The following is a 24,772-nucleotide window of genomic DNA, read 5'->3' on the forward strand; positions in this document are numbered from 1 at the left end:
GCTCAAATTAAGTGGCCGATGGCCGACATATTTTTTGAGATGCGTCAGTGTCCTCATAGACAATCATGGCACCTTGGCACCAATTTTCAATTCGATCGGACTAACGGTGAGGTAGTTAGAGCTATTTTCATGTTTTTTTTTTCCTGTTATAGCGCCACCAAGTGGCCAGTCGCCGCGTCCTTATTTCATGCGACCACAGAATGAGCTCTTACATAGGTGTGCCAAGTTTGGTAAAAATATCTCATTCCGTTCATGAGTTACAGCCATTTTAGTAAAAGTGGCTCCACCTACTTCAAACGTTTCGATTCATTTCGTTTCGAAATTTCAACCTTCTTTTGATAATTATTGACAATCAGACTCTCATTGCACCGATCGGGTCAAAAACCTAGAACTAGTTTGCAAAAGTAGGTTTTTCAAAAACTCCAAAATATCCGGAAATTGTGTCCGTCTTGGATTCCAACTATATAAGACACTTGAGTTTACGCCTAACGGTTTAGGAGTTTTCACCGCTGTAGCGCCCCCGTCAGGCTGATCGGGGCGACCCTTGGTGACATTGTAGATGGTGTGAGTACTACCAACCCTTAAAGTTTCTAGTCTCTACGTCTTACAGTTTGGTCTGGCCGATCACTTTTAGGGGAGAATGCTGATCCTTGGAAAGTTTAACAGTTACAATAGAGTTTCAGAGCTACGCAGAATTAGGAAAGGCAAATAATTGAAATAAAATGATTTTTTGATATTTTATTTCAGTTAACATTTGTTTCAATTAATTTTTTAAATATATTTTTTTGTTTTAGTTAACCATAACTACACTTATTCAAATGCATCATATGTTTCATATAAGCACACAAACTACTGCGGTTAATTTACAGCGATTACAGCATCTTCAGTGATTGCACTATGTAGAGGAGAACTGAAATTAGCCGTCTTGTTTCATGGTAATCGTATTAATAGACAATGAAGATGACGCTAGCTTAAAGAAAAGAGGATGGTTAGTCAGTGGGGTGTGTGTGTGCCCTTAACCTACTTAAAATAGTGTGTCAACTAATACGTCTCTGTGGCGTTTCCTGTCTGAACAATGACACTAGAGAGTAGAAGAATAGCGAGCGAGACGAACATCCCCCCTCCTCGCGGGCCGCAGCACTTCATTTAGGAAACCGTGTCAATGTGAACCTCTGTCACACTGCAGGCTCAGAATAGCCACTGTTCCCTTGGTAGCCTTTTTTCCTGTGCAGGGATCACTTTCATGTGAGGACGGCATGCTGTTGCTATGGATCTGCCGATTGCTTGTTTAAATAGGCAAATGTGTTATGCACACTTCATTGATAATGTAGTTCATGGGCAACTGAACATGCATGTGCGGATACAGTAAAAATGGCAAATGAAGGGCCATGACATGGTGCCAGTCCTGGTTAATATGTTCCAGTGGTAAATCCATCTGCTCCATATGGCTGGTGCCAATGATGAAGTGATTTCTGCTGGAGTTTCCTACAGTGTTTGATGTTTCCAGACAGAAACTGACCTAACGGACAGAACAACTTGTCAAAGTAGGGATGGCTTTAGTTTCAGACGACACATATACACACTCCATTTAATGACAAAAATGGAAAGATCTGACTGATATGGCAATTTTTTGAGTTGTGACAACTTTGAGTGAATTTACATTCAACCAACAAGCTACATTGCGTTAGAGGAACTTAATAATTTGTAACATAAACACAGATTTTTAAGTTCATTACTCAAAAAAATTAAGTCACTCCAACTACCAGAGTTGTATCCCTGGAACTAATTAATCTTATCTATTTCAGTTCAAATCAACAGCTATCATAGCACATGCTAACATATCTTATTTAACATGTATATTTAATGAACAAGTAAGATATTACTTGTCTCTAGCAATGTAGTCAATGTAGTGTTTACCTTCGTGTTTCTACTCTTCAGCACAATGGTAACCACAAAAACTTCAACAACAGAAACTCTTTTAAATGTCAAACATAACAGCATTAAACACTAACAGATCTTTCCCTTCACTAAAAACAAATAAATTAACACTTAATTTCAACATGTATTCTCCTTATCCAGTCCTATGCAAAGCATGCTGGGAACTAGAAATCCACTGCCTAATTTCTGAAGTTATCATTAAGTTACTACAACCTAATTGAAAAAAAAAAAAGCCAATTATCACGACAATTTTAGTTTAAATTACAGAAAATATTAAGTTGATGTAATAATCAATATTATTATATCAACAGAATAATGTTTGCAACTTAAAAGTTTTAATTAAAACAATAAATTAGAATTTTTGTCTAGTAATCATGCATTTATTTAAGTTGTGGTAACAGGTTTCCTGAATTACTTTTTAGATATGCCAAAAAAAAATCGGTGTTGGCGAGTATGTGAAACGGTGTCAATGATAAAATTTTTATGAATTCTAACAATGCAATTTTGTGCGAACATGAACGTGGACAAACGTGAACGACGCTCAGGACAGTTGCTGAGCCAGAGCTGCATCGTCATGAAAGTTTAAGCCTTGCCAATTAAAATATTCAAGCGCAAGAAGATGCGAATGGGAACTCAATTCGTTACTCGTTGTGTGGGAAAGCAAACATTCGAAGCATGTGCCCAGAAATCTGTGTCCCAAGACAGCGCACGAATACTGAATTGAACTCTTTCACGTCTTCTTGCGCTTGAAAATAGCGAGTATCCTCATAAACAAACGTAGACTCAAGTGTCTTGTGTCGTTGGAATCCTTGGTTCAAGATGGACAAATTGAGCGATGACAAAATTTTCGGGTATTTTGGATTTTTTTAAAAAACCTACTTTTGCGAACTAGTCCTAGGTTTTTGACCCGATTGGAACCAAACCAGTGCAGCGAGATTCTCCAGAGTCTGATTGTCAATAATTATCAAAAAAAGGTGGAAATTTCGATTCACTAAGTGCCGCTGAAACGTTCGAAGTGGGTGGAGCCGCTTTTACTAAAATGGCTATAACTCGTGAACAGAATGAGATATTTTCACCAAACTCAACACACCAATGTAAGAGCTCATTCTGTGATCGCGTGAAAAAGGACGTGGCAACGGGCCACTTGGTGGCACTATAACATGAAAAAACATGAAAACTGCTATAACTACTTAACCGTTAGTCCGATTGACTTAATAATTGGCATGCAGTGTCTTTGTCCGAGGTGCCAAGATTGTCTATGAGGACACTGACATATCTAAAAAAAAAAAAACCGCCATCAGCCAATAAATTTTGAGCAGCTATCAGACAAGGTTAACGGAGGCCGATCGGAACAAAACTCTCTGGGCCTGTTTGACTCACGGCCCTAGAGGCCTGTGAGAAATTCTAAAGAAACTGGCCACCGAGGGCGCCTTCACGTTTTTCACATGCGTAAAGGATTGTGTATCGTGCGGTTTTTCACACACGCCCACGACATTCGTACCACATGGTGGAACTCTTCATTCTGAGCAACTTTGCCTCTAGGACCGCCGCTGTCCATCGAATCGTTCATTAAATATTGGAGATTATTTCAAAAAACACCTTTGGCGAACTAGTCCTAGGTTTTTGGCTTAACCTCAAGAACTGTTAAAAAGCTACTATATATTAAACTATATATTTCCTATGGTAAATTGCCTGTATTTGCTGTAAATGGTCTTTTCAATCTATGATCGGGATGGTTATAGGCTTGCTAAATAAAACATAATACCTTTTTACTCATGTGCTTAAAGGCCTTAAAGCACTTGAACCCCGATAATTGCTGCTCGCAGCTATATTTTTAATTAATTTCTGTGCCTGAAAAATGTGAATTTTCACTATCTAAATTTTTATTCTAAAATTTTGGTGTCATAACTGCCTGTTTTTGCAGAATCAGTTTCATGGCTGGTAAAAAAAATATTTATGGCCCATACATTTTCACCGGACATTGGCAAGTGTGGCAAAAAGTTAGTTTTAGGCGTTGTACATATTATATTTTGCATTTACCTAAAATGTGTTTTAAGATCGGAAATTTTCTTGCCTCTTAAAGTACATTTTTTAATATTTCAACTTGAAAAATATATTTCCTTAAGCTGCGCTGTTAACAAAATTATTAGAAAAAAGATGGCTGTTTATGAATCATATACATGCACATGCAGCACTGTTGAAAACTGATGCGTCCAGATCTTGTTTAATGGCAAACGGTAATCATTTCCATCACAGTCGCTGTCTGAATCATTGCTGAAATTAAACTCAAGAGCAAAGGATGTACTGTTTAATGACATCACAAATGAGTTTTGTGAAGAGTTTTCAATCAGGAATAGCAGCGATACTGAGTCAGTAATGCGCTCAGTTGCAGACCGAATGAAGAGAGCAGGATGGCGCCTATGTTTGAAGTTCGGCCACTCCTTTATTAAATAATTGAGTCGACAGATTAAGGTTGGAGCAGTTGAGGCTCTCGGGCAGCTGGGGATGAGGGACCCGTCTGCGTATGGATGGGTGAATAAAGTGTGACTCATTTCCTGGCTGGAGAAACCCTAAATCTGATGCTCGTACTTCCAACAGGAAGTTCGTCCAGGGCGTCCTTGTGCTTCTGAGTCAGGGAGCTGTTGGGGTGACGCCATGTTGCTCTGGCTTTCAGGAATCCTTGCGACGCTGCCAAGAGCTCTCAGACAAAGCAAACCCGCCGAGATCTGCCTCTCCCCTCAACTCTCACACATGGAAGCCATTTGAGAGGCCTGGCTTGGAAACGGAGTCAAATACTCCCGAAATGACAGACTGTATTTGTGTCATGTGGGCTGTTCCTTTCTTACAGATTTTCCATGTTCCCTTACAGTAAAAAGACTAGTCATACAAAAGGCCTTCTGTCTCGTTACTACAGATAGTTTATTGGGCTTTCTTATACAAGAAAAAAAAAATTGCAGTACGGGATGAGCACGCATGACTGTTTATGAATCATATATATGCATATGCAACGAAAAAGTTACACTAAAATGTAACTTACACTAAAAAGAGTAGATGAGCATTTCTCACAAGAAAGCCAACGGTTTGGAACGACATGAGGGTGAGTAAATGATCAGAGGATTTACAGTTTTGGATTAATTATTCGGTCACACTTTAGTTTTGTTCACTCGCCATCTGATGCAAAAACCAGGTTGATACGGGATGAGGGGTTTTGAGAAGAAACTAATCGCTGAATTCACCAAAGTTCTCTAGGTTAGTGTGATCAAATCTTTGAAAGACTGAATGTTATATTCATGAAATCAAAGTGCACATTTAGTCCATGTCTGTAGCTTTAAGAGGTTTTCGTTACATTATTGTACTCGCTGACATAAGAAACTTTCAGCAGATAAATCTTATGCAAAAACAGACCAAGAATATTGATGACATCATCTTGCACTCAGAGGTATATCCCAGTTTTTGTCCAATAAAATGTTTTCGAACATGAGAAGTTGTAATCTAAAGACTATTCAACCTGATCTCATGACAAAACAACTATTTTATTGATTTGGCAATTTCATATGAATTTTATAAACAAGATTGTACAAATTCATACAAAGTAGCCACCGAAATATAAAAATAGTCAAAACGCTAGAATAGAATAGAATAGAATAGAATAGAATAGAATAGAATAGAATAGAATTCACTATTGCTCCTATTCACCTTTGCACTGTAAAAAAAAAAAAATGTATGGTAAAAAAAAAAAAAAGCATTTTCCAGAACATTTTAAGTTTTACAGATTTAAACTTTTTTTTTTTTTAATCACATTAACTGATATATCAAATTACTAAATTCTGTTGTTTATCTTTATAAAGTATTGACAGTCACCTTAAACAGGACCTATAATGCCCCTTTCACAAGATGTAATATAAGTCTCTGGTGTCCCCAGAATGTGTCTGTGAAGTTTCAGCTCAAAATACCCCACAGATCATTTATTATAGCTTGTCAAATTTGCCCCTATTTGGGTGTGAGCAAAAACACGCCGTTTTTGTGTGTGTCCCTTTAAATGCAAATAAGCTGCTGCTCCCGGCCCCCTTTCCAGAAGATTTTGTCCCTAATGTACATAATTAATGAGAAAAACAAAAACAAAGAAAAAAAAATTAATTTCAATGATAAACCATTTAACATGAGCTGTCACAGAGAGATTTCTGTGAATGTCAATTTATGGTGTAAATTATAAGATAACTTGATCTTTTTTACATCCCAAAAATGTACTGTACACTTAACAGTCTTTTACTGTAAAATTACACTAAATATTTCATTCAATCCGTTATGTTTTTTCACCTTATATAAAGCGAGCGTACTGTTAACAAATTAACAGGTTTATACCATAGCATTTTACCATTGAAGTTGTGATCATTTAGAGTGCATGCACACATTTCTAACACTTTCTGTTGCATCATCTGTTTTTGTCCTCCTGTGATTCACATTAGATTTTATAGCGTATCTCATCTCGTGCACAGACTGTTTGTGGTGTTGCTGTGGTTGTGTGGGATCTGCTGTCTGGGTAAAATGTCTCTGTGCTCGGCGGAGAGCTGCGTTGCTATGTTACACTAAAAACAATCCGCCCGCCCCAACAGCAGGTTCATGCGGGCCTCGCGGCCAAACCCCTGTGGCTCCTTCTGTTTGTGAGGGAGGAAGAGACGAGCCGGTCTGTTTGTTTGGCACTGCGGCAGACTACATGAAAACCAAACCACTCAACCTGTGAAGCACAATTGAGGGGATTAAATGTAAAGGTTTAAGAAAAACACATATTTATTAACCGCTAATCTGAACAATGAGGGTGTGTGATTTTAAAAATCTGTGCTATGTGGATTAGACAGTGTTTAAAATGTTTTTTTTAAAGGGGTCCTATTATGCTTTTTTCCACGTTCATCTTTCTTTAGTGTGTAATGTTGCTGTTTGAGCATGAAAAAGTTCTGCAAAGTACTGAAAGTACTTGTGCTGAAATATGGAAGCTTGTTTCCACCATGAAATAAAAAATAAAAAAGGTAATTGTGACTTTATCTCACAATTTTTACTTTTTTTCGAGCAATTGCGAGTTTATATCTCACAATTCAGATTTTTTTTCTCAGAATTGTTAGATATAAACTCACAATAGCGCGATATAAAGTCAGAATTGCGCGTCATAAAGTCAGAATTGCGCGTCATAAAATCATAATTGTGAGTTATAAAGTCAGAATTGTGAGATAAAGTCAGAATTGTGAGATAAAGTCAGAATTGTGTGATATAAAGTCAGAATTGTGATATAAAGTCAGAATTGTGATATAAAGTCAGAATTGAGTGATATAAAGTCAGAATTGAGTGAATTAAAGTCAGAATTGTGATATAAAGTCAGAATTGCGAGATATAAAGTCAGAATTGAGTGATATAAAGTCAGAATTGTGAGATATAAAGTCAGAATTGCGCGATATAAAGTCAGAATTGCGCGTCATAAAGTCAGAATTGCACGTCATAAAGTCAGAATTGTGAGTCATAAAGTCAGAATTGAGTGATATAAAGTCAGAATTGTGAGTTATAAAGTCAGAATTGTGAGATAAAGTCAGAATTGTGAGATAAAGTCAGAATTGTGTGATATAAAGTCAGAATTGTGAGATAAAGTCAGAATTGTGAGATAAAGTCAGAATTGTGTGATATAAAGTCAGAATTGTGATATAAAGTCAGAATTGTGATATAAAGTCAGAATTGAGTGATATAAAGTCAGAATTGAGTGAATTAAAGTCAGAATTGTGATATAAAGTCAGAATTGCGAGATATAAAGTCAGAATTGAGTGATATAAAGTCAGAATTGTGAGATATAAAGTCAGAATTGCGCGATATAAAGTCAGAATTGCGCGTCATAAAGTCAGAATTGCACGTCATAAAGTCAGAATTGTGAGTCATAAAGTCAGAATTGAGTGATATAAAGTCAGAATTGTGAGTTATAAAGTCAGAATTGCGAGTTATAAAGTCAGAATTGAGTGATATAAAGTCAGAATTGCGAGTTATAAAGTCAGAATTGCGAGTTATAAAGTCAGAATTGCGAGTTATAAAGTCAGAATTGAGTGATATAAAGTCAGAATTGCGAGTTATAAAGTCAGAATTGAGTGATATAAAGTCAGAATTGTGAGTTATAAAGTCAGAATTGCGAGTTATAAAGTCAGAATTGAGTGATATAAAGTCAGAATTGCGAGTTATAAAGTCAGAATTGCGAGTTATAAAGTCAGAATTGCGAGTTATAAAGTCAGAATTGAGTGATATAAAGTCAGAATTGTGAGTTATAAAGTCAGAATTGCGAGTTATAAAGTCAGAATTGCGAGTTATAAAGTCAGAATTGAGTGATATAAAGTCAGAATTGCGAGTTATAAAGTCAGAATTGAGTGATATAAAGTCAGAATTGTGAGTTATAAAGTCAGAATTGCGAGTTATAAAGTCAGAATTGAGTGATATAAAGTCAGAATTGCGAGTTATAAAGTCAGAATTGCGAGTTATAAAGTCAGAATTGCGAGTTATAAAGTCAGAATTGAGTGATATAAAGTCAGAATTGTGAGTTATAAAGTCAGAATTGCGAGTTATAAAGTCAGAATTGAGTGATATAAAGTCAGAATTGCGAGTTATAAAGTCAGAATTGCGAGTTATAAAGTCAGAATTGAGTGATATAAAGTCAGAATTGTGAGTCATAAAGTCAGAATTGCGAGATATAAAGTCAGAATTGCGAGTTATAAAGTCAGAATTGCGAGTTATAAAGTCAGAATTGAGTGATATAAAGTCAGAATTGCGAGTTATAAAGTCAGAATTGCGAGTTATAAAGTCAGAATTGCGAGTTATAAAGTCAGAATTGCGCGATATAAAGTCAGAATTGTGAGTTATAAAGTCAGAATTGTGAGTTATAAAGTCAGAATTGAGTGATATAAAGTCAGAATTGCGCGATATAAAGTCAGAATTGCGAGTTATAAAGTCAGAATTGCGAGTTATAGTCAGAATTGAGTGATATAAAGTCAGAATTGCGAGTTATAAAGTCAGAATTGTGAGTCATAAAGTCAGAATTGCGAGTTATAAAGTCAGAATTGAGTGATATAAAGTCAGAATTGTGAGTTATAAAGTCAGAATTGCGTGATATAAAGTCAGAATTGTGAGTTATAAAGTCAGAATTGCGAGTTATAAAGTCAGAATTGCGAGTTATAAAGTCAGAATTGCGAGTTATAAAGTCAGAATTGCGAGTTATAAAGTCAGAATTGAGTGATATAAAGTCAGAATTGCGAGTTATAAAGTCAGAATTGCGAGTTATAAAGTCAGAATTGCGCGATATAAAGTCAGAATTGTGAGTTATAAAGTCAGAATTGTGAGATATAAAGTCAGAATTGCGAGTTATAAAGTCAGAATTGCGAGTTATAAACGTTCTGAGAAAAAAAAAGAATTGTGAGTTTATATCTCACAATTCTGAGAAAAAATTCAAAATTACCTTTTGAATTAGTCGCAATTACCTTTTTAATTTTTTATTTCATGGTGAAAATAAGCTCCCATACTGAAACGCCTCCATTGTAGTCTTGAGTTTTCTTCCGGGAATGAACACGTCACGATATTCCTCATTTAAATAATTCCCGCAAAATAAAGGGGCGGGGCCTGGTTGAGTTAGTTAGTAGTGTTTCAGAAATGCACTATTAGCAATTAGCAATTCTTTTACATAAAAGAGAAAGTGAGAGTATTCAGCTGATCATGTGATCTCAACATGGCAGCGCTTTTATTAGGATACTAATGTAACGTCTGCATCACATAAGAGTGTACATGATTTTAAGCCTATTTCTCAAAAAACATTAACAAATGCTGTAAAAAATATATTGTTCATTGCTAATGCATTAATGAACAGGACCTTGTTGTAAAGTGTTACCATAATATTAATTTCTTCCCGGTTAAAACTTTTTAATGGGTGCTGCTTTTACATTATTTACAATCGTATACAATCAAAAATATTCTGTAATGCAATATAACGATACATGTATCACGTTTCCTCATGCACAATCAATGCAATCCCTCTTCAAAATAACATTTGTGTAAAATATAGCAATTTATATTGTTTCAGCATTTGACAAGCACATAGAGGATATTTAAGCATCATTGTGTTTGAATGATAAAAGCATTGAGGATTCAAGACAATAAATTACAGCATTGGGAACGATGCAAAATCAGTCCAGGAAGTGGTCAAAAGCAAGTGAAAATACACACATATTATTACCACCAAAATGACGATGAGTGCGAAAAATAGAGTCTGTGCCCTCCTGAACGAGCCGCGTCGCTTCCATTCAGCATCTTGCCCTTTTTTCTTCATAATTCCACCTGTGTAGGTTTACAATATCCAGCGAAAACAGCCCACGGCCTTGGTTTTTTTGTCCCCGCAACTGTTGCAAACAATCCGTACCCTGGGCTCCACCTTTGTTTCAGGCCTGGGCGATGTTTTAACAGGCCCTCGGGGAAAGACGGGACAAATGCACAACGGAGAAAAGAAAGAAAATATGGAGGTGAGTGAGAAACAAAAGACGGCTTTATAAGAGACTCTTTGAGCGGCTTTGTTTGGTGGTCTTTGCAGGCTCATAGATGTGGTGTGACGGGTCGTCATGGAGCAGGTGGCTCTCCTCTGATGCCTACACCTCCCATCCACCCTTGGGGCACTGAATGCACGGCTGATGAAATCTCACAGGTGTGAACAGGTCTGGAGTCAGCAGCCACCATGGATACGCTAATACTGCTTTTGTGAGTTTGTGTCATCATTATTTGTCAGGTTGTTCACATGACCTTTTTAAATGTGGCCCATATTATTTACATTTAGTCATTCAACAGACTCTTTTATTGAAAGTATCATTACAAGTTTATCAGACACTGATCTGAACATGTGACACTCTTAAACTAACTCGTGTGTATTTTTATTATATTTTAATTCTTTATTATAATTTATCTATTTAATGTAATTAATATAAATGATTAACAACATTTATAATGTTATTATATTTTATTTATTATAATGTGTCATTTATTTATTTATTTAATATAAATATTATTTATTTATTTATTACAGTTTCTATAAGCGCTATATATGTATGTGTATATATATATATATATATATATATATATATATATATATATATATATATAAATTTATTTTATTTTAATGAATTGTATTTTAATTTTTTTTTTGGCATTATTTTAGTATTATTTATACTAGTATTTGTAGTTTTATTTTTGTTTATTTTAGTTGTAGTTTTATTTTTATTTTATTTATTATAATTTATCATTTATTTATTTAATTAATATAAATATATTTATTTTTTTTTTTCATAAATTTCATTTGATTTTTTTCAGCATTATTTTAGTATTATTTATACTAGTATTGTGTACAATATACTAGTATTGTTGGTATTTTGAAATTGAATTTATTTTTTAATTTATATTTAATAATATTTTATATTATTTTCATTTTACTTTAGTTTTAGCTATTTTGTTAATATATTAATGTATTTTATTTTAATAAATTTTCAGCATTAAGTATTATTTACTAGTATTGTTTTTTTATTTTTTATTTATTTTATTTTTATTTAAGTTGTAGTTTTAATTTTTTATTATATTTTTCATTTATTATAATTTATCATTTATTTATTTAATTAATATAAATATATTTTATTTTAATAAATTGCATTTTAATTTTTTCAGCGTTATTTTATTATTTTGTCTACAATACACTAGTATTGTTGGTATTTTGAATACGCTTTTATTTTTATATTAAATTCTATTAATTATTAATTATATTATATTATTTTAATTTAGTTTTTGCTATTTTGTTATGTGCTTTTGTCATTTTTATTAGTTTTAGTTTAATTTTTTATTATTATTAAGCTTTAAAAAAAAAATTCAGTTTTAGTTTCAGTAATTTTCATACTTCAGCTTGAACTTATTTTATTTCAGTTAGTTTTCATTTCTAATTTTCATTTCAGTTTTGTACCTTTTTCATCTAAGCTTTAGATTTCAATGAATGAAAATTATTTTTAATAGTTTTAGTTCTAGTTATTTATTTGCTAATTCACTATTTTCACCTCCATCATGGCCATTTTTGCTGTCCTCCATCTTCTTTACACAAAAGCTAAATCAACCACATAATTATGGCAAACGTCGAGCTGGAATGAGGTAAAAATAGCATGAATGCTTGAATCAAGAGTCATGTGTCCAAGCAGGAAGCTTCACTTTTTATAGGACATTTCCAGTGAACCACAGAAGTCATTGCAATGTGGAATCATTTATTTTTTTCTTTTCCACAATGACCTTGTTAATCTCACCACTCCAGGTCTTTCAGCTCTTCGCCACAAATCGAGAATTTCAGCTGCGTTATTTCTTGGTTTTATTTCAGCACTATCACAGTGCTGTGTTTTTCTGGTCAACTCAAATCAATAGAAATGCCTTTTTTTGCGGTGAGGAGTTTTCTGTGTGACTGTTGTTGGATGTGGTCTGTCCTAGATAACTGGAGAAGGCCTTTGAAGCAATCTAGGCCAGAGCCACAGCAGAGATTGGCTTTGACAGGGAAAAAAAATTAAAGAGCTATTGAAACTAGTTCATGTCACATAGAGCTCACTTTATATAAAACCATCTGAAGCGGGTATGCCTTTGAGTTCCTCTGAAAAAATAACATACGAGTTTATATTTAAAGTGATAGTTCACCCAAAAATGAATTCTGTCGTTATTTACTCGCCCAAACACGTTTTTTCATGCAACACAAACAGAATTTTAAGTATATCTTCACATAGCTCATTTCTATTGGCTAGTAATCACAGTTATGGCGATGTGAGACATACGTTAAACATTTCTCAACTTTTAAATGCATGATTGGATTTATTTTAGCAAATATAGTCTTTCTTAGAAAGAGCATTTGCACCCTGTTATGCTTTAAAATCTAAGTATGAAGTATTGCAACAGATCTAGGCTATTTGTGGTCAAAAGGGCAGATTCTCTATAATTGTGTCTCATTATTGATACTGTATAATGTATTAAGTAATGTATAGGTTTTTCAAGAGTAGGCTACTAGTTAAATATCACACCGCTTATTGGTGTTTTTGTACCTTTGTTATGTCCATCTTGATATCTTTCTTGTTATGTTTCCGTGTCTGCTTGCCGTATCCAATAATATATGTCCAAACATATAAATATACTTCTTGACAGACAGGCAGAAAATGACTCAGAACATATAGGCAACGCTGTCATATGCCATCATATTTTAATAGGGGTAAAACCCCAGGAGTGGGTGAGGAGAGCCTGTTTCTCTATTTCCATTTTTAGCTCGCGCAGACGAGTTCACAACAAGCGCGCGCACGTGGATTGACTCATGTCTCGAGCGCCACTCAAACGCTTTTTCCCCTCAGAATTGAACGTCTTTTATATTTGATCTATTTTCCTTTGTCCCTATTCCTCCTCACATGAACAGATAGCATTAGGTAGGTACATCATTATATAATATAATGAAAGTTCTCTGAAAAAAAAGTGATGAATTGATACGAGGCTGAAGTGGATAGGCTATTTTGAATTGAATGGCGCATTAATGTCATATCGCCATTACAGTAATTATGAGTTTTTGAGTAGTAAAAATGCACAGATCTTGTTGAGCTCCTAATTACAAGTTGGAAATTCTGATTTTTAAGGAAAGTTCACTCGATTGCATGTTCTAATGGCATATGAAAACAACCAAAATGGCGGCAGCATCAGCGGTGAAGGCAAGTATAGCTTTAAAGTGCGCAAACGCAGCCGCGAATCTGTGGTTATCGCATGTTATATGTTGTTTTATGTGTCATTTTAGCATCGTTTTACCTAATTAATGGAAAAATTATTTAACAACACACATATATGCCTGCCTATACAGTTCAGTGTACTGTCCAATTCACAAAAGAATCGCTTGATTTATGTGGTTATTTTAAAAGGATCAATTAAATTGATTGCCGAATCGTTCTGAAAAAACAAACAAACTTGCATTGCAATCAATGTGCTGTTCAATTCACAAACGAATCACTTGATTGATCGGTTCTTTTAAATTATCTTTTGAATAAATTGCTGAATCGGTTTTACTCTGAATCTAATAAATTAGTCATTGGTTTGAATCACTTACTGAGGCATTTTGGGCTTGTTTTCACTTTGAATAAAATGTGATTTTCACTCGCTCAATGAAAACGTAGGTTATGATGTCTTATTCAAAATGAACCAGTAATTATGAGTTTTTGAGAAGTAAAAGCACGCAGATCTTGTAACTCCTAATTACAAGTTGGAAATTCTAATTTTTAAGGATAGTTCACTTGATTGATGGCGTATGAAAACAACCAAAATGGCAGCAGCATCAACGGTTAAGGCAAATAGCTTTAAAGTCCGCAGATTGTTCTAAAATACAAACAAACAAACGTGCAGTGAAATGTGCGGTTCAATTCACAAACAAATCACTTGATTGATGCAGTTCTTTTAAAGGGTTAGTTCACCCAAAAATGAAATTTCTGTCATTAATTCCTCACCCTCATGTCGTTTCACACCTGTAAGACCTTCATTCATCTTCAGAACACAAATAAATTAATTTTTATTTTTGATAAAATCCGATTGCCAGTAAGATAATTAACACTTTCAATGCCCAGATACATATTTAAAACAGTTCATGTGACTACAGTGGTTCAACCTTAATGTTATGAAGTGACAAGAATACTTTTTTGTGTGCCAAAAAAACAAAATAACAACTTTGTGTTGTTTTATAACATTTCAAAACACTGCTTCATGAAGCTTCGAAGCTTTACGAATCTTTTGTTTCGAATCAGTGGTTCGGATCGCATGTATCAAACTGCCAAAGTCACATGAACCATTGAAATTTCGAAAGGTTTTGAAACACTTATGACGTAACGAAGCCTTCGTTTAATGAAATCACCTGACTTTTGGCAGAACCACTGATTCGAAACAAAAGATTCGTAAAGCTTCATGAAGCAGTGTTTTGAAATCGCCCATCACTAGATATTGTTGAATAAAGTCATTATTTTGTTTTTTTTGCGCACAAAAAGTATTCTCATCTCTTCATAACATTAAGGTTGATCCACTGTAGTCACATGAACTGTTTTAAATATGACTTTAGTAGCTTTCTGGGCATTGTAAGTGTTAATTATCTTTGTCAATGGAGGCCTCACTGAGCCATCGGATTTCATCAAAAATATCTTAATTTGTGTTCTGAAGATGAACGAAGGTCTTACGGGTGTGGAACGACATGAGGGTGAGTAATTAATGACAGAATTTTCATTTTTGGGTGAACTAACCCTTTAAATGATCTATTGAATCGATTGCCGAATCGGTCTTACTCTGAATCATATAAATTAGTCATTGGTTTGAATCACTCACCGAGGCATTTTGGGCTTGTTTTCACTTTGAATAAAATGTAATTGTCACTCGCTCACTGAAAATGTAGGTTATGATGTCTTATTCAAAATGAACCGAGATTTCTTTTTTTAAAAGTGATGTTGAAAATGCTAATTTGTAAGATTAGTGAAACTTAAATCAGATTACTGAATGGTTATTCAAATATGCCTAGTCAAAAATATAACCTTTTTTTTATGTTATTTTATTCGTAAGTAATTTAAAATACCCATACAAACATTACTGCCAACATGAGACAGATTTATTTTCCCTTGCTGCAACAACAAATTTAGCAGGAATCATTGTACTATATGTGTTCTGCTAAGAGTATTATAGTAGTATGTTGTTCCAAACATAGCCAGTGTGTCAGAGCCCGAGGATCACGTGGTGATGAAGGTAAACACTCGGTGCGCAGCAGCAGCACTGTAAGCCTGGCCTCTGTTTCCTGGAATTGTTATTGTGCTAAAGCCGCATCAGCAGTCAGTCAGTCAGTCAGTCATTCGCTCTCTTCAGGGGTTTGCCCGCCCCTCCCCGACCTGTCTGCACACTGCAGGCTTTTCACGGTCACATGGGTGTCCTCTCCGTGTCTCTCTCTCTTTCTGCTTTCATTCGAGTCACGAACGCCCTCCTCCTCTTCCCCTCCACCCCTCTGTGCACTGTCAGGTCACCCGCTTGTTTGCTCAGATGGAAATGGAGAGGAAATGAAACGAATGCACTGAGCCGGGCTTAACCCTTCGCTGGGATGAGCTGTCTGCCCAACAAAATAACCCACATCTGATAATATAACGCATCCCCCACTGCGCTGCTTTGTCAATATGAAATGCAATTGACCCTGTTTACTTTCTTAGTCGTATTGTGAGCTGATGGCATGTTATTGTAAATGAAAAGAATAGTTTGTCCTCAAGATCTTTCATCAAAATAACGTAACGCAATAATCTACTCTGCAACTACTTTCCATTTCAGCTGACATCATCATGATTGGCATGGGTGGGGGAAAGGTCAAGCTTGTTTGAACCAGGGGTCACGGTTTAGCTAGTTAGTATGGTCCAGTTAGCCCCTGCTGGCAGATGCTGTAACTGTACCTTATGGGGGCAAGAGAGCATTTTTCTCCATTGACAGAAATAGGATTTTTTTTTTTTGCAAACAACATATAAATGCCAAATGTTTCATTGTTTTATAGGAGATGCTTTAGTGCCAAAAAAAGAACACTTGGTTGAGGAATATTTATTTGTTTGTGTATTTTCTGTTTCAGATTTACAAGACATTATAGAATTAAACTGGGTTTGAAACTGACCAGTTCACACTGATCTATTATTTTGCTTATGTCTATGGAAAGTAGAACTATTGAGGAAAAAAGGCCAAATTATTATTGACAACAAGTGCTATATTCATATATATATATATATATATATATATATATATATATATTAGGGCTGTCGATTTAACATGATAATTTGATTAATTAATTATGGTAAAAAATGACACATTAAAATTAACACATTTAACACACTTGCCCTGCCCCATCCTATGTAGGTCATGTGACATTTCATACAGATGATTGATGAAGGATATGATGCAGGGCAACAGCTCACTGCGCGATGAAGCCTATAGAATGCAGTCAGAAAGTCCCTAAAATTCAGGATATTGGGGCAAAAATACCCCTATTTGAGTTTTTGACTCGTATTTAGATCATATGAGTTAAGCAATATCACACGAGTAACGAGTGCAATATTATGCGAGTGCTATTTTTGTCCCAAATATAACGAGTGCAGATGCGATAGCCTACTGATTTTATACAACAGTTCATTAAATAAGAAGTTAATATTGTTATTTTAGACACAATATTGTCTGTTTTGTTCAAGTTTGCCAATGAAACTATAAAGGCAAAGCAAAACTGTTGCAACAAACATTCTACAAAACATTCAACAAACATTTAATTTCTGAATCAATGGACCATTCATAAAAGACTTATTGGACTTGAAGCGGCACGACACAGACGATTCAGAAGCAAACAGAGCCGTCTGCTCTCTAATCGCTCTACTTTGTCATACATGATCGGCCTGTGTAGCGCCGCTTCAAGTCCAGCAAGCCTAAACCATTTACTTCACTCCTGAGTCCTGAATGAATCAGCCGTTTGAATAAATCGAATGAATGAATGAACAACTTAATCATTAAGACATTTACCGCCACCTGCTGGCAGTTTTAGTTTCTTATTTGGGGTCTAATTTTATTTAAAAATCAATTTCATATTTCCATATTAATTAAAAAAAAAATAATTAAAGGTATAGTTCACCTAAAAATGAAAATTCAGTCATCATTTACTAAACCTTATGGTCCAAAAGTACATGTGTAATAAATTTCATGTTGAATCAAATAAAATATTTCCTTCTGAAGCTACTTTTTGTAATGTCTGTTTGATGCTTTACACAATAATGACTTAAAATTAATTTTAAAGTTAATTTCTCAGCCAAAACTGATGTGCAATTAAATTGTGATTAATTAGATTAATTAAATGCCACATCATGTAATTAATTAGATTAAAAATTTGAATCTCTTGACAGCCCTAATATATATATATATATATATATATATATATATATATCAGTGGCCAGTTGCATAAACTGCTTAGACTGATCTTTCAAGATAGTCATTGCATTTTTTTTTTCTTCAAGACTGGTCATAACTTGTTTAAGTTCTTTACATAAAAAAGTGCATTGGCCTAATTTGAATCCAAAAAAATCCACTTTGATTCACTTCCAAAGGATGAGGACTCACGGTATAACCAACACCGTCGTTACTGTTCATATCACTGTGTATACAAGTGCTGAGGAAGATCCAGAGCTGAAATTCAGATATGGTAATGGCTGTTTGGTTTCTGACATGCATGTTGACCAATCAGTGCAGAACAGGCTCTCAGAAAGGAGGGGTTTAAAGAGACCGAATCTTCGAATCAACCATTTTCAGACTCTTTTAGAAATGAGGCGATGTGCAATGTATATTATAAGAAAATTAAAGTGTTTTTTGACTTGGATGCATGTAAACCTGTTGTAGGACACTCCAAAACAGAATTAGAAACCTTTAAAATAGCATAATAGGGGCACTTTATGACATAGTCTTAACATAGTAGCTATGTTTATGCAACTGTCCGCAGGTCTTGGAAAAATAGAAATGGATCTAAATTTCTGCAAGAGGAACACTGTTTGTGTTTTAAAACCACCTTAAACAGGCTTTGAATGGAGCTCAGTATCACACTAAGCAAATGTTGGAGTAATATGAAGCACCTGGGTGCAGGATTGTGTTGAAGCTTTTCTGTTTCTTCTGGATTTTTTTCAGAGGTGCATAAACATGACAAGTTCTAGAACGAGATTATAATAGTTTGAAGATTTCAGTGTTCTCAAATGTATTTGGTTGACCTGTCTTGAAATCTGTTCATTGGTAAGTTGTCAAATTTATTTGTATAGTTCTTTTCACAATACACATTGTTTTAAAGCATCTTTACATAAAATCATGATGTTCGTATTTAGAATATCTTATCTTCATGCCTTAAAGTCACATTTACCAGATTAAAGCTTAGCGATAACATTGTTTACATTTTGCGATGTTACAAGCAATCAAGCAGTTGAGATTTGCTATACAGTATATATAATTTAATGTGAATGTACTGTATGTATGCAGATAAAGTTGGACATATCCAACTTTATTTAAAGAGCTGGGCGATAATATATTTACATTTTGCGACAGTATACACAATCAAGCAGTTGATCATCATAAATTAAGTATTATTCGAAAGCTTAAACACTCATCTGAATTCATCTTGTGAAAACCATTTTGAAATTGCAGTATGGAGTATGTTCTTCATCAGGCTCAATTTTTGTGATATCAGCTTCAAATTTGAAACACAACTTGGTTAAACATATGGCTTTGAATTTTTAGCAATGTTAGAGTCCAGATTATTTTGTAAAATATATATTTGGTATAAAATTTTAGTTCAGTACATTTCCTTTAAAGTAAACAGGGGACCTATTATGCCCATTTTCACAAGATGTAATATAAATCTCTGGTGTCTCCAGAATGTGTCTGTGAAGTTTCAGTTCAAAATACCCCACAGATCATTTATTATAACTTGTTAAATTTGCCCCTATTTGGGTGAGAGCAAAAACATGCCGTTTTTGTGTGTGTCCCTTTAAATGCAAATGAGCTGCTGCTCCCGGCCCCCTTTCCAGAAGAGGGCGGAGCTTTAACAGCTCACACTTCGGTTGCTCAACAACAACAAAGCTGGAGAATCTCACGCAGACAAAATGACGACGGTGTTCAGCCTTACATTGTTCAAACCGGAGTCGACACTGATGGAGAGACTCAGGAAGAAGTTACAACTTTTAGGACGTTTCTGAATGGTTAGTGGATAAATTTATGTAGTTGCTGTGGAGTTGATTCAACTCATCCACTAGCATGTGCCGTCATGTTAATCTTTTGTGTTGAATTGACCCTCGTTTGTAAAGCAGTCCGGTGTAAAATGGCGGCATGTCAACAACACTCTACTACAACAACTCTTCCTCTTCTCTAAAGCAGCCCAACATGGCCTCACCCCCTTTGTTGCGTGTTCTCGGGGGCGGGGTTTATGTAAATTTTGGGGTTTGTGATGTCACTAACCCGTGAAGAAGCTCGTTGTAGTCCCTACCAGCCGTTTGTTGTAGTTCTTAAAAAGTGATTTCTGTGAAAGAAAATATCTCCCTTTGCATTGAACTTTGAGTGTCGTAACTTTGCAGATGTTGTTTATGATCAAACAGCAACATTACACACTAACTAAAGTTAAAAAAGTCAAATCATAATCAAGGGCCCCTTCTAGAACATTTGTTTACACAATATATATATAAAAAAATTGAATTTATATAGAAATAGCTTTACTGTGATATATACTGTTAGAGTGATATAAATTAACTCATATTGTGAAATAAGATTTAGGTCTTATAACATCCGCACTGGACTTTTCCATATGTGAGTGTGAGAAGCTTGTGCAGAGCAGAGTGGAGATGTTTTGTTTGGATTTCTTTGCAAGGCCGCTGATCCACTTTATCTTCAGATTATTTGTGTGGCTCTGCAATAAATGGCTCGCAGACTCAAACTCTTGCGTGTCTACCCTTACATGGTCTGACAAACATTGCCCTCATTTTCTCTCATGCTTTCCAAGCTAGACACGTCCGAATGACCTTATATGATCTGAACTCATTTTGGGAAGTACCTACATGGTCAGCTAAAATAAAAATAAAAATATATGTTGACAGTGATATCGACTATTTACAATATAACAACATAGTTAAATTCACCCTGAATGAGTTGATTTTGTGATGATGACTGACTCACTTTACAGCTTCTTTCCAAATAATTAAATGCACATGGTTTGAAAATAGAATTTAAAAGATTACGTGAGAAGAGAGTGAGTGTGTTTATTCCATGCATGAGAGCATAAACAAGAGTAGGAGGGTGTTTAGATTTATGATGACACAACAACACAGAATCTGCATGTTACACAAGGAGGAGGCGAAAACTATGAGCCACAGCGTACAGATCAAAGCAAAGGTCACTGATTCATATACATGACACACCCTCGGTTACATCAGCAGATTCTAACAGAGTCACTTTTAAGAGCTTGTATGCATTTCTGCACACAAAATGTAGCTCAAATGGTAGTGACATGCCAAGGTCAATGGAAGGAATACATGAACTGATAAATATAATGTATACATTTAAAGGGGTGGTTGATTATGATTTCACTTTTTTAACTTTAGTTAGTGTGTAATGTTGCTGTTTGAGCATAAACAACATCTGCAAAGTTACGACGCTCAAAGATCAATGCAAAGAGAGATATTTTCTTTTAAAGAAATCACTTTTTAAGGACTACAACAAACGGCTGGTAGGGACTACAACGAGCTTCTTCCTGGGTTAGTGACATCACAAACCCCAAAATTTACATAAACCCCGCCCCCGAGAACACACAACAAAGGGGGCGAGGCCATGTTGGGATGCTTTAGAGAAGAGGAAGAGTTGTTGTAGTAGAGTGTTGTTGCCATGCCGTCATTTTATGCCAAACGAGTGTCAATTCAACGCTGGATTTGCACAAAAGATTAACATGACGGCACATGCTAGTGGATGAGTTGAATCAACTCCACAGCAACTACATAAATTTATCCACTAACCATTCAGAAACGTCTAAAAGTTGTAACTTCTTCCTGAGTCTCTCCATCAGTGTCCGACTCCGGTTTGAACAATGTAAGGCTGAACACCGTTACTGACAATCCTCATTTAGGCTGCGTGAGATTCTCCAGCTTTGTTGTTGTTGAGCAACCGAAGCGTGAGCTGTTAAAGCTCCGCCCTCTTCTGGAAAATTGTTTCTACACCAATTTTTTTCAGGGCATATTGGATAAAAATAGATAACGCAAAGCGAAGTGGTGCATTTTTATAAGAAAAATATCCATATTTATAACTTTATAAACTATAATCACTGGCTTCCAGTATCGGCTATAAGCGTGTTCATGAGGGAGTCGAGTTCCGGCCTTTAACTCGACATATGACATAGATCTTATATCGGAATCCTCCAACATTTTTCTTTAAAACTTCTTGTTTTAGACTTTGTGACCGCCGTTTTGTTTTGCTCTGTCCTCTGCGCTTCCGCGATCATCAATTCTCACCTGAGCTTGCACTGCACCTACGTCATACGTCGGGTCAGAGGTCACTCTTCCGTCGGAACTGGATTTTTTCGTGCACACGTGTACGGCCATTACCAGAGGCTACTGATTACAGTTTATAAAGTTATAAATATGGATATTTTTCTTTAAAAAATCCCATTGCTTTGCTACAGAAGGCCTTTATGAACCCCCTGGAGCCGTATGGATTATATTTATGATGGATGGATGCACTTTTTGGAGCTTCAAAATCTTGACCCCTGTTCACTCCCATTATAAAGCTTGGAAGAGCCAGGATATTATTTAATATAACTCAGATTGTGTTCGTCTGAAAGAACAAAGTCATATACACCTAGGATGGCTTGAGGGTGAGTAAATTATGGGATAATTTTCATTTTTGCGTGAACTAACCCTTTAACAGTGCCATATTCAATAACATGCTAAAACTATTCAGAAAGTTGTAATGAATGATTGTTTTTAGGTGGTACACAACTTTATACGATTTATAAATCAGGTTGCATTACAGAACTTTAATTCTTGACTTAAAAAATATTCTCTTGTTAAATGTTGACATTTCTAAATGGGTTTGTAAAAATAATGATTGTTTCTCTGTCACAGACTGCATGCAAGCACATCCAGACTCTCCCTGTCTGAGCGACCTGCCTACAGGCTACTGTGACCGGTTTGCCCTGCCGCGTCTCCCTGGATCTTCATCCCTTCAACAATGGCAGGGGTCGTCAGGGGTGTAGGACCCCAGGGAAACGGCATCTCGTGCTTCCCTCAAGCACTTCCTGTGCATGTCACTCCAGAGCCAGGCTCGTGTCTTTGATCAAAGGCCAAAAACAGGAGAAGACAACAGGGTGACACTGACACGTCTGCACGCTGAAGGATGTCCTGAACGGGGTGGGGTGAATTGTGATTTGGCCTCTCAGAAGCCCCTGCATCCTCAACCCGGGAACCCTGCGGCAGGGCTGACCATCACCATGGCAACTCAAGCCCGGGTCTCATGGAAAGGATGGAAGACAATAGTGGAGGTTTGTGGATAAAGAAAAGATTCATACGTCAAGCATCAGTATTGCTGTAATGCTTAAATTATCAGCCGATGCCGATATATCGGTGCATCTCTATTATATATATTGCTGTCAAATCGATTAATCGCATGTAACATAAAATTTTGTAAATGTGTGTGTGTGTGTGTGTATTTATATGTATTGCCCGAACACAACTAATATTTTATGTTTTCTCAATTTTAAACATACAAACTCAATATGACAACCTGATGGCAAACATTTATACTGTAAATCCTACAGTATTAATAGTTAGATTTACAATGTTATTGTGCAGATACATTCCTGTTTAGGACAGCACAAAAAAACATTTATTACATTTGATAACATCCTACTATTCAAGACACTTTACATCTAATAATACAGTCTACAGTCTGTTTAGTGAAGATCCTGTCTGTTAGACCTGTCAGGCAAACAAAACAACACTGTTTAAAATTCCCTCTTTGTCTGTTTTGTCTCCCGTATCCATTCTGAGCAGAAGTGACATCTCATTCATTTGTGCTGGTCCGGGTCTGCTGTCCACCTCCATCTCCACATGATGACACGAGTTCAGCCACGGATCCGTGTGCCTCAGTGAGTGACGCGCACTCGTTTCACATCTGTCCCACACAAACACATTACAAATGTAGATGATAAAAGTCACAAGTTACAGATTCACACAGCAAAGAGACGTCAGATGAGGACATGTTTATGCAGTACTCTAGATGTTCATCATTATCTCTCATTTAGAAGCACAAATTATGTTTTGTTCAACTGTATTAGAGTTGTATGTTTTATGTTTGTTGCTCCAGTGTTTTATTTTAGCAGATCATCATAATTCAGCGACTGAGCTCATTGCAGCAGTAGGTAATTGCTGACATTATTGTAGTAATTTTGCAGTCATTATCTTAATATTGTGTTGTTTTTGTTCACATGTTTGGATGTTTTCATGAATACCTGCTCGCATGAGATACTCAATTAGTGTAGCTTATTATCTTTCATGGAAATAAAAGTTATAAGGTGGCTGATAGTCAGTGTGGATGTGATATAGGCTAATACAATGATATAAACATATATTTTTTACACGTTTTCTCAAAATTTAGGGTTGTTATAGTTAATTAAAAATAAAACCAGAAAATGTGTTACTTGAAACGAAAGCTAAGTACATATATGTATACTTTATGTACATTTTGTATATTTTATTTACTGTAAATTGATTTTATTTCAGCTAGTTGCCAAAGGAATATTTTTCATTTTCAGTTATTTTAACTAAGTTTAAGTAAAAATAATAAAATGATAAAGACATTTTTTTTTTTTTAAAAAAGCTAATAAAATTACAAAAAACACAAAAAAATTATTAAAACTTTAAAATCAAAATGAAAACAAAATATATTAATAAAAAGTATAGTAGTAGTATCTTAATGATACTAAAATAACACTTAAAAATTCAGTAAACATATTTGCAGCAGTGAGATATTAGGTATTTTTTATATACCATTTTAATATTTATTAATATTTTGAATTAGCTTTTAAATTTACATTTTTGATTTTCATAGTTTAGGTTTTAGTAGTTATGAGTGTATTTTAATATTTCTATTTAGCTTTAATTTTTAGTAATTTTAGTACTTTAGCTAATTTTATGTTTTTGAGTTTAAGTTTTTAGTCTTACATTTATATATTATTTTATTT

At 35.1% G+C, this 24,772-nt stretch overlaps 1 long non-coding RNA gene across 1 annotated transcript in view; it reads left to right on the forward strand.

Moving 5' to 3' along the window:
• The window catches only part of LOC127524546 (uncharacterized), a 136,993-nt gene extending 112,569 nt beyond the window's left edge, over positions 1-24,424 (forward strand). Inside the window, exons 8-10 of the long non-coding RNA XR_007933078.1 lie at positions 10,535-10,698; positions 22,656-23,071; positions 23,583-24,424. This is a non-coding gene — a long non-coding RNA (uncharacterized LOC127524546). The remainder of the gene's footprint in view (positions 1-10,534; positions 10,699-22,655; positions 23,072-23,582) is intronic.
• Positions 24,425-24,772: the final 348 nt, after the last annotated feature.

The sequence above is a fragment of the Ctenopharyngodon idella genome, chromosome 13 (genome assembly GCF_019924925.1).
Source record: "Ctenopharyngodon idella isolate HZGC_01 chromosome 13, HZGC01, whole genome shotgun sequence".
Classification (NCBI taxonomy): domain Eukaryota; kingdom Metazoa; phylum Chordata; class Actinopteri; order Cypriniformes; family Xenocyprididae; genus Ctenopharyngodon; species Ctenopharyngodon idella.